Source organism: Globicephala melas, chromosome 14 (assembly GCF_963455315.2).
Source record: "Globicephala melas chromosome 14, mGloMel1.2, whole genome shotgun sequence".
Lineage (NCBI taxonomy): Eukaryota > Metazoa > Chordata > Mammalia > Artiodactyla > Delphinidae > Globicephala > Globicephala melas.
Window position 1 is genome coordinate 30,607,827 of NC_083327.1, and position 15,065 is coordinate 30,622,891.

Below are 15,065 nucleotides of genomic sequence, written 5' to 3' on the forward strand. Positions count from 1 at the left end.
GGGATAACAACTTTTTACCTACTTTTTGAAAACAAGAAAGAGAAAGTTTTTCCTGTTGCAAAAAACAACATGGCGTAGTCTAAATTAGCTACAGGTCCCCAGGTGACTACCTTGTACAGGGTCCCAAGACACATGTTAAGACTGAGAACCCTCTAACCCTCATTCTGTTTGCAGTGCACCCTGGAACCGTCTCCTTCCTTCCATCCTCCTTCCTTTTCAAGAAAAAACTTTCATTTTGCTGGTGCAGAACAAATAAATCCAAGTCTACGTAGGCAGAATACCTCCTCTGCAGCTCTCTCTCCCAAACTGTAGACCATTTCTCTCTGTGGGTTTAGGTGTCATAGCCACCCCCATCTACGACTAGTCTGACTTTGCTCACTAGTCATGTCAATGACAATCCCATTAGCAGCACCAACATCAGAAACCAATGGCAGTATTATTGAGTGCATGTTTCTATGTGAAGTGCTGTATGTGCATTATCTCATTTAATCACGAAACAGTCTCATAAGTAGGTGTTACTAATAACTCCATTCTACAGATGGGAAAACATGTTAAGGAAGGTTAATTTATGTGTCCAGGGTCACACAGCCGGTAGGGCCAAGCTGGGATTCCAGCCCAGTGCTGCTTGGCCCCAAAGCCTGCCTGCGTTCTAAACCACCACTCTGTAATGAGACCCTCGGATAACTAAACCAGAATGGAGTCTCCTCACGTTGCAAAGCAATTTCTTCAAAGTAGAAATTTCACAGGTGTGCTGCAGAAGACGGTACCATGATCAATACTTGAAAATGCAAATGCAATCATTATATTATGCTCACCTCAGAACACAAAAGCTTGATTGCATAAAAATGCTGCTTTTATTAGTAAACAGGAGAAGGTTGAAACAGTCTTGCAATTTCTGCATTGCTTTATCACTCCTGGTTTAGAGTATGAAAATTTGATCAAAGCACCTTCTTAAGAATTCAGTTTCATTTATATTTTCAGTCCCCAAACATAAATATGGTGATAGTACATATCAGGGACATTAAGGACACTTGTATAAAAATGGAATTGAATGTTGCATTGTAATCCTCTCTCTTATCCACAGACCATGGGGGAAAAATATACTTAAGTGACTATGGAAGCCGTAGCTCAGCAAAATGCCAGACAACAGAATATCTCTCTCTGATATCAAGTATTTGAGAATTACATTTTCAATAAAAGCAGCTCTCTTGGGTTTACAGCATCAAAACAAGAAGAGGTGCAAAATTATAATTTTACGATGTGTGCCACTTAGAGAAAAAAAGTAACTTTTTCCTTCACTTGCTTTGATGTTGTCAAAACAAATCATCACCCTGCTTGCTGCACTTCTCTCCCTCGTGAGGCAAGAGATCCGATAGGGAAAGATGTGTGTGCACCCAACAAGAGTCCTCCAAATTTCACTGGCAGTTAGAAGAAAAGACATGAGTTGTAAATCTCCTCTCTGATTAGAAAGTTTCCCAAATTTCTCTTTTAAAGAACCTAGTGATGAGTCCAGGAATGGTTCAAAAACTCGACTCCTGAGCTATGCTGGGCCTGAGAGGAGCCGCCCAAGGTGAGCCTCTGACGTCCTCAGAGCTCATTCTCAAGCTACCACCACTGGAGTCAAGCAGGTAATTTGCAATTTAGCACCGGCAGCATTTGGAAGGATTTTTTTTTTTTTGAGAACTGCTGTAATCAAGGACCATGGAAATCAGGTGCAGTCGTATCAGTCAGAAAAACAGCTTTGAAAACTCCTGTGTACTTGGCAGTTGTTAATTTAGAAGCAGACTTCACCTATTGACTGCTGGTGTGTTCGCCTCCTCCGTGGCAGTGCTCACTTGAACCTGGCCCAGCGGGAAATTACTATCACCTTGGCTAGAAATCAGTCCAAATCATGGAAATCACCATAGGGTGTGATTCCGGGTTTGTCAGGAGGTGTGGAGAGAGCACCCTCCCCAGGCGGTACCCACCGATGCAGCAGGTTCGTCCTGACTCACAGCGGCGGGGAGAAGCGTGCTGATCATGACAGGACATGGGCTGCATCTTTGAAAAGGTCTCCTGTGACTCTTAATATTTTTAAGATGTTTAAATTCCCTCAAAAACCAAAGAACAAAGTTATATTCAGATACACGTCCATTTGTGCTCCCTAGGAAAAAAAAATTTTTTTATCTTATATTTTAAGAGAAGTTGACTAAAATTCACAGGTGAAGAAAGAATTCCATTAACTCACAGTGTCAACCAAAGAATGTCACCTTTCATGAATTATCAATTTTTTACAGCACTTTTTTATCTTAGCTGCCCACCTAAAGTGGCAGGGAATTAAAAAGAACTTTCTCTTTAGGGTTGTCTTTTTTCTTTTTTTCTTTTTTTTTGCATGATGGAATGCTTTACCATATTTCATCACTTCTTAGATTTCCTTTTTCTGAACCATTTAACATCTCTGAAATTGGGGTCAAAATTTATGAGATATCTTAGTTTAATTAGCAGCATTTCTTCTTCTTCCATTTCAAGGAAATATGGTACTTCTATGATCCTTTACCTATTCTAAACCCCCATGGATCCCCAAACTTCCTTTCTTATAAATATGCCCAGGGCTATTTTGAAATCTAGTAAAGACATGAAGCATAAATGTGCCTCACAGCTGTGTATGAAGCTGGCATGCCTCTGCTTTCCCAAGCATACAGGATCTTCTCTGCACAATCTATGCCTTTGCTCCTCACCTGGGGTCCTGGGCAGTGACAGACCCTGCCCTGGCCCAACTCTGTCTCCTCCAGCCTAAAGATGAGCAGTTCTCACTATGTCACTTCCACTGATAACCACTCCCAAGCCCTGACCTACCTTCTTTTCCGTATGTTGTATGAGTCTTTGCAGATCCATTTGATAGCTGCTAATAAAGCAAATACTGTAAGGACTAAAAAGAACTGATACTCTGTGTATAGGAAGAGCTGGTGAAGAAGTCCTGGGACCTCCTTGGTGGTGCAGTGGTTCACAATCTTCCAGACAATGCAGGGGACATGGGTTCAAGCCTTGTCCCAGGAATATCCCACATGCCACGGAGCAACTAAGCCCATGCGCCACAACTACTGAGCCTGCCCTCTAGAGAGCCAATGAGCCACAACTACTGAGTCTGCATGCCACAACTACTGAAGCCCGCATGCCTAGAGCCCGTGCTCCGCAACAAGAGAAGCCACCGCAATGAGAAGCCCACGCACCGCAAGTAGAGAAAGCCCCCACGCAGCAACAGAGACCCAACACATCCAAAAATAAATAAATAAATAAATTTTATATATATAAAAGAAAGAAGTCCTCAAATAGGGACTTGCATATCAATCATAACTTCTGGGATCTTCCCCAGCATTGGGAGACTTTGTAGAGGATGGCGTTATGCCCAAAGACTAGATTAGAGTTGACCTAGTACCTGCAAAATAAAATAATTAAAACAAAGCAAAATGAAAAAATAAAATTAAAGTAAAATAAAATAAAATAAATTCCTCTTGTAATTCTCTAAATTGGAGGAGGCAAACTGACAGCCAGGCTTCATATAGCTGCCTTTATGTTTATTTGGCTATTTTAACTACTCACATGAAATTTTGAAAGACAAAGGAGGGACACTTGCCTCTCCCTCTCTGCTGGTGAGGGTGGTTTGGTGTTCCTTCCCTCCTCACAGTGTCAGTCAGAACCAGGTTGGCATTGCGGTGTCTGCACGAGGAAAAGGGAAGCATAACAGTTTCAGAAAAATTGCTGTCTTTGGAGAGAGCAGAGAATGAGATGGGAAAAGTCTTCAACTATAATGAAGAAACAGAGACAGCAGCTTTCTGAGTGGATGGAGCCAGCCCCTTGGCCAGCCATGGGGCACAGACTTGTGGGAAGAACATCACAAGTGCTCTTGGAGTTTCCCCAGGTTTACATCTCACTCTGACTCATCAGCCATGGGCCACATGCAAGTCACCCAGTGTGTCTGAGTCCCAGTTTCCTTGACCACAGAACAGAGGGGAAATCGAGCCGTGTGGCTGACAGGGTCTTGATGCTCCGGCTGGGTGTTAAGCCTGAGCCTCTGAGGTGGGAGAGCCAAGTTCAGGACATTGGTCCACCAGAGACCTCCCTGCCCCACATAATATCAAATGGCAAAAGCTCTCCCAGAGATCTCCATCTCAACACTAACACCCAGCTCCACTCAACGAACAGCAAGCTGCAGTGCTGGACACCCCATGCCAAACAACTAGCAAGACAGGAACACAACACAACCCATTAGCAGAGAGGCTGCCTAAAATCATACTGAGTTCACAGACATCCCAAAATACACCACCAGATGCGGTCCTGCCCACCTGAGGCTGGACAAGATCCAGCCTCATCCACCAGAACACAGGAACCAGTCCCCTCCACCAGGAAGCCTACACAACCCACTGAACCAACCTTACCCACAGAGGGCACACAGCAAAAACAATGGGAACCACGAACCTGCAGCCTGTGAAAAGGAGACCCCAAACACAGTAAGTTAAGTAAAATGAGAAGACAGAGAAATACACAGCACATGACGGAGCGAGGTAAAAACCCACCAGACCAAACAAATGAAGAGGAAATAGGCAGTCTACCTGAAAAAATTTCAGAGTAATCAGAGTAAAGATGATCCAAAATCTTTGAAATAGAATGGAGAAAATACAAGAAATGTCTAACAAGGACCTAGAAGAATTAAAGGGCAAACAAACAATGAAGAACAACAAAATAAATGAAATTAAAAATTCTCTAGAAGGAATCAATAGCAGAATAATGGATAAGTGACCTGGAAGATAAAATAGTGGAAATAACTACCGCAGAGTAGAATAAAGAAAAAAGAATGAAAAGAATTGAGGACAGTCTCAGAGACCTCTGGGGCAACATTAAATGCACCAACATTCAAATTATAGAGGTCCTAGAAGAAGAAGAGAAAAAAAAGGGACTGAGAAAATATTTGAAGAGATTATAGTTGAAAACTTCCCTAATATGGGAAAGGAAATAGTCAATCAAGTCCAGGAAGCTCAGAGACTCCCATACAGGAGAAATCCAAGGAGAAACACGCCAAGACACGTATTAATCAAGTTATCAAAAATTAAATACAAAGAAAAAAGATTAAAAACAGCAAGGGAAAAGCAACAAATAACATACAAGGGAATCCCCATAAGGTTAACAGCTGATCTCTCAGTAGAAACTCTGCAAGCCAGAAGGGAGTGGCAGGACATATTTAAAGTGATGAAGGAGAAAAACCTGCGACCAAGATTACTCTACCCAGCAAGGATCTCATTCAGATTTGATGGAGAAATTAAAACCTTTACAGACAAGCAAAAGCTGAGAGAGTTCAGCACCACCAAACCAGCTTTACAACAAATGCTAAAGGAACTTGTCTAGCCAAGAAACACAAGAGGAGGAAAAGACCTACAATAACGAACCCAAAACAATTAAGAAAATGGGAATAAGAACATACATATGGATAATTACCTTAAATGTAAATGGACTAAATGCTCCCACCAAAAGACACAGACTGGCTGAATGGATACAAAAACAAGACCCGTATATATGCTGTCTACAAGAGACCCACTTCAGACCTAGGGACACATACAGACTGAAAATGAGGGGATGGAAAAAGGTATTGCATGAAATGCAAATCAGAAGAAAGCTGGAGTAGCAATTCTCATATCACACAAAATAGACGTCAAGATAAAGGCTATTACAAGAGACAAAGACGGACACTACATAATGATCAAGGGATCAATCCAAGAAGAAGATATAACAATTGTGAATTTTTATGCACCCAATATAGGAGCACCTCAATACATAAGGCAAATGCTAACAGCCATAAAAGGGAAATTGACAGTAACACAATCATAGTAGGGGACATTAACACCTCACTTTCACCAATGGACAGATCATCCAAAATGAAAATAAATAAGGAAACACAAGTTTTAAATGACACATTAGACAACATGGACTTAATTGATATTTATAGAACATTCCATCCAAAAACAACAGAATACACTTTCTTCTCAAGTGCTTATGGAACATTCTCCAGGATAGATCATATCTTGGGCCACAAACCAAGCCCTGGTAAATTTAAGAAAATTGAAATTGTATCAAGTATCTTTTCTGACCACAATGCTATGAGACTAGATATCAATTACAGGAAAACAACTGTAAAAAAATACAAACATATGGAGGCTAAACAATATGCTACTAAATAACCAAGAGATCACTGAGGAAATAAAAAAATACCTAGAAACAAACGACAATGAAAACACGAAGACCCAACACCTATGGGATGCAGCAAAAACAGTTCTAAGAGGGAAGTTTATAGCAATACAATCCTACCTCAGGAAACAAGAAACATCTCAAACAAACAACCTAACCTTACACCTAAAGCAATTAGAGAAAGGAGAACAGAAAAACTCCAAAGTTAGCAGAAGGAAAGAAATCATAAAGCACAGATCAGAAATAAATGAAAAAGAAATGAAGGAAACAATAGCTAAGATCAATAAAACTAAAATCTGTTTCTCTGAGAAGATAAACAACATTGGTAAACCACTAGCCAGACTCATCAAGAAAAAAAGGGAGAAGACTCAAATCAATAGAATTAGAAATGAAAAAAGGAGAAGTAACAACTGACACTGCAGAAATACAAAGGATCATGAGAGATTACTACAAGCAATTATATGTCAATAAAATGGACAACCTGGAACAAATGGACAGATTCATAGAAAAGCACAACTTTCTGAGACTGAACCAAGAAGAAATAGAAAATATAAGCAGACCAATCACAAGCACTGAAAATGAAACTGTGATTAAAAATCTTCCAACAAACAAAAAACCAGGCTTCACAGGCAAATTCTATCAAACATTTAGAGAAGACCTACCATCTATCCTTCTCAAACTCTTCCAAAATATAGCAGAGGGAGGAACACTCCCAAACTCATTCTATGAGGTCACCATCACCATGATACCAAAACCAGACAAATGTCACAAAGAAAGAAAACTACAGGCCAATACCACTGATGATCATAGAGGCAAAAATCCTCAACAAAATACTAGCAAACAGAATCCAACAGCACATTAAAAGGATCATATACCATGATCAAGTGGGGTTTATCCGAGGAATGCAAGGATTCTTCAATATACGCAAATCAATCAATGTGATAAACCACAATAACAAATTGAAGGATAAAAACCATATAATCATCTCAACAGATGCAGAAAAAGCTTTCGACAAAATTCAACACCCATTTATGATAAAACCCTCCAGAAAGTAGGCATAGAGGGAACTTACCCCAACATAATAAAGGCCATGTATGACAAACCCACAGGCAACATCGTTCTTAATAGTGAAAAACTGAAACCACTTCCACTAAGATCAGGAATAAGACAAGGTTTCCCACTCTCACCACTATTATTCAACATAGTTTTGGAAGTTTTAGCCACAGCAATCAGAGAAGAAAAAGCAATAAAAGGCATCCAAATCAGAAAAGAGGTAAAACTGTCACTGTTTGCAGATGACATGGTACCATACGTAGAGAATCCCAAAAATGCTACCAGAAAACTACTAGAGCTAAACAGTGAATTTGGTAAACTAGCAGGACACAAAATTAATGCACAGAAATCTCTTGCATTTCTATACACTAATGATGAAAAATCTGAAAGAGAAATTAAGGAAACACTCCCATTTACCACTGCAACAAAGAGAATAAAATACATCAGAATTAACCTACCTAAGGAGACAAGAGACCTGTATGCAGAAAACTATAAGACACTGAGGAAAGAAATTAAAGATGATACAAAGAGGTGGAGAGATATACCATGTTCTACGATTAGAAGAATCACATTGTGAAAATGACTATACTACCCAAAGCAATCTACAGATTCAATGCAATCCCTATCAAACTACCAATGGCATTTTTCACAGAACTAGAACAAAAAATTTCACAATTTGTATGGAAACACAAAAGACCCTGAATAGCCAAAGCAATCTTGAGAAAGAAAACCGGAGCTGGAGGAAGCAGGCTCCCAGACTTCAGTCTATACTACAAAGCTACAGTAATCAAGGCAGTACGGTACTGGCACAAAAACAGAAAGATAGATCAGTGGAACAGGATAGAAAGCCCAGAGGTAAACCCACACATATATGGTCACCTTATCTTTGATAAAAGAGGCAAGAATATACAATGGAGAAAAGACAGCCTCTTCAATAAGTGGTGCTGGGAAAACTGGACAGCTACATGTAAAAGTATGAGATTAGATCACTCCCTAACACCATACACAAAAATAAACTCAAAATGGATTAAAGACCTAAATGTAAGCCCAGACACGATAAAACTCTTAGAGATAAACAGAGGCAGAACACTCTATGACATAAATCACAGCAAGATCCTTTTGACCTACCTCTTAGAGAAATGGAAATAAAAATAAACAGATGGGACCTAATGAAACTTAAAAGCTTTTGCACAGCAAAGGAAACTATAAACAAGATGAAAAGACAATCCTCGGAATGGGAGAAAATATTTGCAAATGAAGCAACTGACAAAGGATAAATCTCCAAAATTTATAAGAAGCTCATGCAGTTCAATATCAAAAAAACAAACAACCCAATCCAAACATGGGCAGAAGACCTAAATAGACATTTCTGCAAAGAGGATATACAGATTGCCAACAAACACATGAAAGGATGCTCAACATCACTAATCATTAGAGAAATGCAAATCAAAACTACAATGAGATATCACCTCACACCTGTCAGAATGGCCATCATCAAAAAATCTACAAACAATAAATACTGGAGAGGATATGGAGAAAAGGGAATCCTCTTGCACTGTTGGTGGGAATGTAAATTGATACAGCCACTATGGAGAACAATATGGAGATTCCTTAAAAAACTAAAAATAGGACTTCCCTGGTGGCACAGTGGTTAAGAATCTGCTTGCCAATGCAGGGGACACAGGTTCGAGCCCTGGTCCTGGAAGATCCCACGTGCCATGGAGCAACGAAGCCCGAGTGCCACAAATACTGAGCCCGCGTGCCACAACTACTGAGCTCGTGTGCCACAACTACTGAAGTCTATGTGCCTAGAGCCCATGCACTGCAACAAAAAGGAGCCCCCACTCACCGCAACTGGAGAAAGCCTGCACACAGCAATGAAGACCCAACGCAGTCAAAAATAAATAAATAAATTTATTGAAAATAAACTAAAAATAGAACTACCATACAACCCAGCAATCCCACTACTGGGCATATAGTCTGAGAATACCATAATTCAAAAAGACGCATGTACCACAATGTTCATTGCAGCTCTCTTTACAATAGCCAGGACGTGGAAGCAACCTAAGTGTCCATTGACAGATGAATGGATAAAGGAGATGTAGCGCGTATATACACTAGAATATTACTCAGCCATAAAAAGAAACAAAATTGAGTTATTTGTAGTGAGGTGGATGGAGCTAAAGTCTGTCATACAGAGTGAAGTAAGTCAGAAAGAGAAAAACAAATACCATATACTAATACATATATATGGAATCAATAAAAAAAAAGGTTATGGGGCTTCCCTGGTGGCGCAGTGGTTGAGAGTCCGCCTGCCGATGCAGGGGTCATGGGTTCGTGCCCCGGTCCGGGAAGATCCCACATGCCGCGGAGTGGCTGGGCCCGCTGAGCCTGCACGTCCGGAGCCTGTGCTCCGCAACGGGAGAGGCCACAACAGTGAGAGGCCCGCGTACCACAAAAAAATAAAAAAAAATAAAAGGTTATGAAGAACCTAGGGGCAGGACAGAAATAAAGACGCAGACATAGAAAATGGACTTGAGGACACGGGGAGGGGGAAGGGTAAGCTAGGACGAAGTGAGAGTGGCATGGACTTATATACACTACCAAATGTAAAACTGATAGCTAGTGGGAAGCAGCCGCATAGCACAGGGAGATCAGCTCGGTGCTTTGTGACCACCTAGAGGGGTGGGATAGGGAGGGCGGGTGGGAGACGCAACAGGGAGAGGATATGGGGATATATGTATATGTATAGCCGATTCACTTTGTTATACAGCGGAAACTAACACACCATTGTAAAGCAATTACACTCCAATAAAGATGTTAAAAAAAAAAAAAAGACAAAGGAGGCAGTTTTAACTCTGATTGTACACAAGCTGCTTTAAGGAGTACTACTCAGAAAAGCATGGAGGTTGGATACGGAGAAGATGACTGGGGAGAAAAATGCTGATTAAAATGCTGTTATGTTGATCAACTGATAGGGCATTTAACACGGCAGGTAGGAAGTTAAACTGCCTGCGAAACCAGTCACAGGACAGGGTGGTCTGTACAGGTGACGGTGTGGCAGACTTCGCACCGGAGCGAGTACAGGAGTTAGGAGGCTGGAGACCCAGACCAGAGAGACATTCCCGAGTGCGTTAGTGGAGGCACGGGAGACTGAGACAGCAGAGGCAGAATGTGGGGAGAGGAAAGTATAGATCCTCTGGGCGGACGGCCACATTCCAGAGATCTGAAGCAGAAAGGAAATTAGTGAGAGAGACTGAGGTGTGACCGAGGGACATAAATAGGAGGGTATCACATCATGAAACCTGAGGCCAGAGACACCCAAAAAAGGAGTTTAAACATTACCAAATGCTGTTGAGAGGTCAAGGATAACAGCAGGAAAAAAAGAGATGTGGAATCTGACAGCTGTCAAGTAAGTCAAGAGAACGCTGTGCATAGAACAGGGGGCCAGAAGCCGGATATTAAGGAGTTAGGAAGCGAGTGGGTACTAAAGAAGACAGAGCACAAAGACTACGCTTTCAGAAAGTCAGATGTTCTAGAAAAATGGCAAAGGACCCAAACCTTGTTTGCAACATACTCACTAACCAGGAATCCCAGTTGCTGCTTATTGAATAAAATAATAGGCACACATTTTGTTTCAAGACATCTTGGGAACCTCCTAGCTGTATATTTGAAAATCACACTTTCTCCCACCAAATTAATCAATTCAGTGTTTGTACAGTCAGGATTCTTTGCAGTCAGGATCAGGCTTGGAAATCAACCCTTTTCTAAGGTCAACAGCGGCACTGTGGTTCTGGCTCCCTCCTTGCCACTCAGCAGCTGCCCTTCTAGAATGTACTGAAAATAATTCCCCTGCCAGGAAAATTTGCCAGTGCTATTTATTGATTTCAGAAAGCTGTGACAAACAACCATGATACCCTGTATAGTAAATTGTCAGAATATAGTGTATCACATAAAGCGCTCAATAGACTTCAGTCAACATTGTGAAATCACCAAAAACCGGTGGTTTTAGGGCACCGGTTTAGTTGATTCACCAAACTTCAAGCTTAATCTCATGTTAATTGTATTCTATAGAAATAACCAACTTTGTGCATGTGCTCTGCCACATTACAATAAGCTTGGGGACCATTCAGTTGATATGATGTCCCCTTGGAAGCCAGAAATTTACTCCACGGAAAGGGCTGTAACATATCAGACTAGCAACCTCATCCTCTGCTATCTATGTTATGTTTTATCTGCTATGTGTTTTGCCCTTTTAGAAGTCATAATCTACAGTTAAATCGCAGGAGAGATGATATAAAGTTGTCAGCACGAGAGGCAAGACAGCCATTCTAGGCCAAACAGTCACTTCCTTCCACGATTCCCTCCATCCTGAGTTCTGTGCCTCAGGACTTTATTTCAGTCTGTGCACCCAGCGTCGATCGGTCTTGGGAGCTGAGCTCACCTTGACTGTGCTGGAGATGATGATAAAGGAAATGCCAGTTTATTAATTTGCCATGAGAAGCCCAGCTTCAGAGTGGATCAGGAATTCAGCACATTCTCCTGTAGGGAAATCCACCTGGTGGAGAAGAGCAGGCGACCTAGCCTCAGATGGAGCTGGAATTCACATCTCACCTGCCGCTCAGAGGCTGTGCGATCCTGTTCAACTAAACTCTGCTTTCGCGTCCAAAAAGGTACGGTTGGTGCAATAACAGTGTTTTTCATGAGGCTGTTTTAAGAATTAAATGAAAAAATTCATGTAAAATGTTCATCATGATGATAAGTTCATGCTGAATGCGTATTTACTACTATTGCTGTGTGGAGAAATAAATCACGATCAGATTATTTGGTGACCAGGGAATCAGAGAAACGCTGGTCTGACGGAGAATCTTACTACCTGTCATGCGTAGGGAAAAAAAACCTCCTCTACTCAGAGCTGTCAAATTATTCTCCTATACTTTAATCTAGTATTTTATGGTTTTATTTTTCACATGTAAACCTTTGCTTTCTCTAAAATACATTTTGCTTAAGGAGTCAGCTTTATTTTTTTCCTTAAATGGTTATTCAGCCATCCCATCTCATTATATTTTTATTTTTCCTATTTTCTCTCTTGAAGGATAAATTTCTGGGAGTGGGGAGCATACTTTCACACCATGTTTGCTCTTTGCAGGTATGAAATTCTTTTCTAGGAATTCTATCTTTGTAAGTTTTAAGTGATGCACATATAGCTACAGTTTTGGGTCACTTTGCCTATCGATAGAATGCAATTTCCTGAGAAAGGCAGAGAGCATTAGAGAGTGTTAATTAGGTCAACACAAACCCTTACCCATTGCCCTCATCACCTGATGAGGGGGTTATTTCAACAGGTGGCTGCTTGGTCCCTTGAAAAGAGCAAAGGGCCAGGAGCCAAACATCTGCAGTCTGACTCTGGAAAAATTAATCTTTGAGCCTTGAAGTTCTCGTCTGTAGAATGAGTAAAATAATATCTGTCATTTTTCTCTCAGGATTGTATAAAAATAAAATCATATCATAGAAATGCCTGTGCTTTGAGAAAGCAGTAGTGCTCTCCAACATAAGGGGAACTGTACATGATATGAGGTTTAAGAGATCCTTGACCTGCTAAAGGGAGGTACCTCCTGATCACCTTGGATGGACCGTAGGAGTTGTGGGAAAGGGAATCTACCTGGGAAATCAAAGATTGCATTTGGAAAATTGGAACAATACTGGTATAATTAGGGATTTTATGGGAAGTATGGATGACCTTGTAATATCTCCTGATTAGAAAGGACTATGGCTATTAGACCTTCTGCAGTGTTGGTGCAGATGACTTCAATCACTTGCAAACTAATGGAACCAGGGCAGCTCCAAACTGTGTCTTCACATCTCTTTCCTACAATCAACTCTCCAACTCTCCAATTCACACTCGCACACACACACCCCTGGTTCACAATCACTGTGGTTTCTGGGAGTGTACTGCTACATCTCCCTACAAGAGAACCTTCCCTGAGGAGTGTAGACAGACTCCAGCTGCGATCTTGGATCCACTTTGGACACCTTTGGATCCAATTTGGTGTTCACACCAAGATTATGTTCTTCCAGGTTGCTCCCAGCTGATAATAGAGCACAGCGGTGGAAATAAGTCCAGGAGTTTGTAAGTTAGGGACTCACCTAACAAGAAACCTTTGCTCTGGGGCCCCCCGTCAGCCTGTAGTCTGGGGCTTTTCTTTCCCAGTTCACTTTCCTCCCCTTTCTCATCACGTCAGACCTTCATCTCAATCTGAAGGTCTCTCCACCAACTCCTGCCCCCTCCCAACTTTATCCTTCACAGGTGTTTCCCCCAATAAATGTCCTGCACATTTCAGTCTGTCTTGGTATCTGCTTTTCCAAAGACCCAAACTAACACCTTCACTCCCTGCCCCACTCCTAATTTATAGGTATTTCTTCTCACAAATTTTAGGAAGAAGGCCATTGTGACGCACAACAGAAGGGGGCGCCATTCACATCATTGTCTGTATGAATGTACTAACCCTTGTTTGTGACCTAACATGTGATCTATCCTGGGGAATGATCCATGTACACTTGAAAAGAATGTGTATTCTGCTATTTGGGGGTGAAATGTCTTATATATATCTAATATATACAATGCATCTTTTAAGGCTCATGTTTCCTTACTGTCTGATGATCTATCTATTGATATAAGTGGGGTGTTAAAGTCCCCTAGTATTATTGTATCAATACTATTATTGTATTACTGTTAATGTCTCCCTTTATGTCTGTTAATTTTTGACTCACATATTTCGGTGCTCCTACGTTGGGTGCATGTATATTTACAAGTGTTATATCTTCTTGTTGAATTGATTCCCTTATCACTGTAATGTCCTTCTTTGTCTCTTGTTACAGTCTTTGTTTTAAAGCCTATTTTGTCTGATATAAGTATTGCTACCCCAGCTTTATTTTCATTTCCATTTGTATGTAACCTCTTTTTCCTTCACCTCATTTTCAGCCTGTGTGTTTGTCTTTAGATCTGAAGTGAATCTCTTATAGACAGCATATATAAGGGTCTTGGGCTTTTTTTTAAAAATCCATTCAGCTACCCTATGTCATCCATTTACAGTCAAAGTAATTATTGATAGGTATGTACTTATTGCCTTTTTAAAATTGTTTTCTGGTTATTTTTGTTGTTCTCTATTCCTCTCTTCCCTTGTGATTTCATGACTCTCTTTAGTGTTACATTTGTATTCCTTTCTCATTGTTTTTTTGTGTATCTATTATCAGTTTTTGGTTTGTGGTTACCATGAGGTTCTGATGTAACAATCTATGTTAAGGTAGTCTATTTTAAGTTGATGGTTGCTTAAGGCTGAGCAGGTTCTAAAAGCACTATGTTTTTACTCCCCCATGATATTTTTGACATCATATTTTACATATTTTTGCTTTGTATATCCCTTAACTAATTGTTACAGATACATGTGATTTTCTAGTTTTGTCTTTTAACCTTCATACTAATTATATAGATGGTTAATCTGCTACCTTTACTCTATGTTTGCCTTTACTGGTGAGATTTTTCTTTCCTTCAGAGTTTTCACATTTCTAGTTATGAGCTCTTCTTTTTTTTTATTTAAAAAAAATCCCTTTAACATTTCTTGTAAGGTTGGTTTAGTGGTGATGAACTCCTTTAGCTTCTACTTGTCTAGAAAACTTTTTAATCTCTCCTTCAAGTCTGAATTATAACCTTGCCAGATAGAGTATTTTTGGTCTAAAGTTTTTATCTTTCAATACTTTAAATAAATTGTCTACTCCTTTCTGGACTGTAAAGCTTC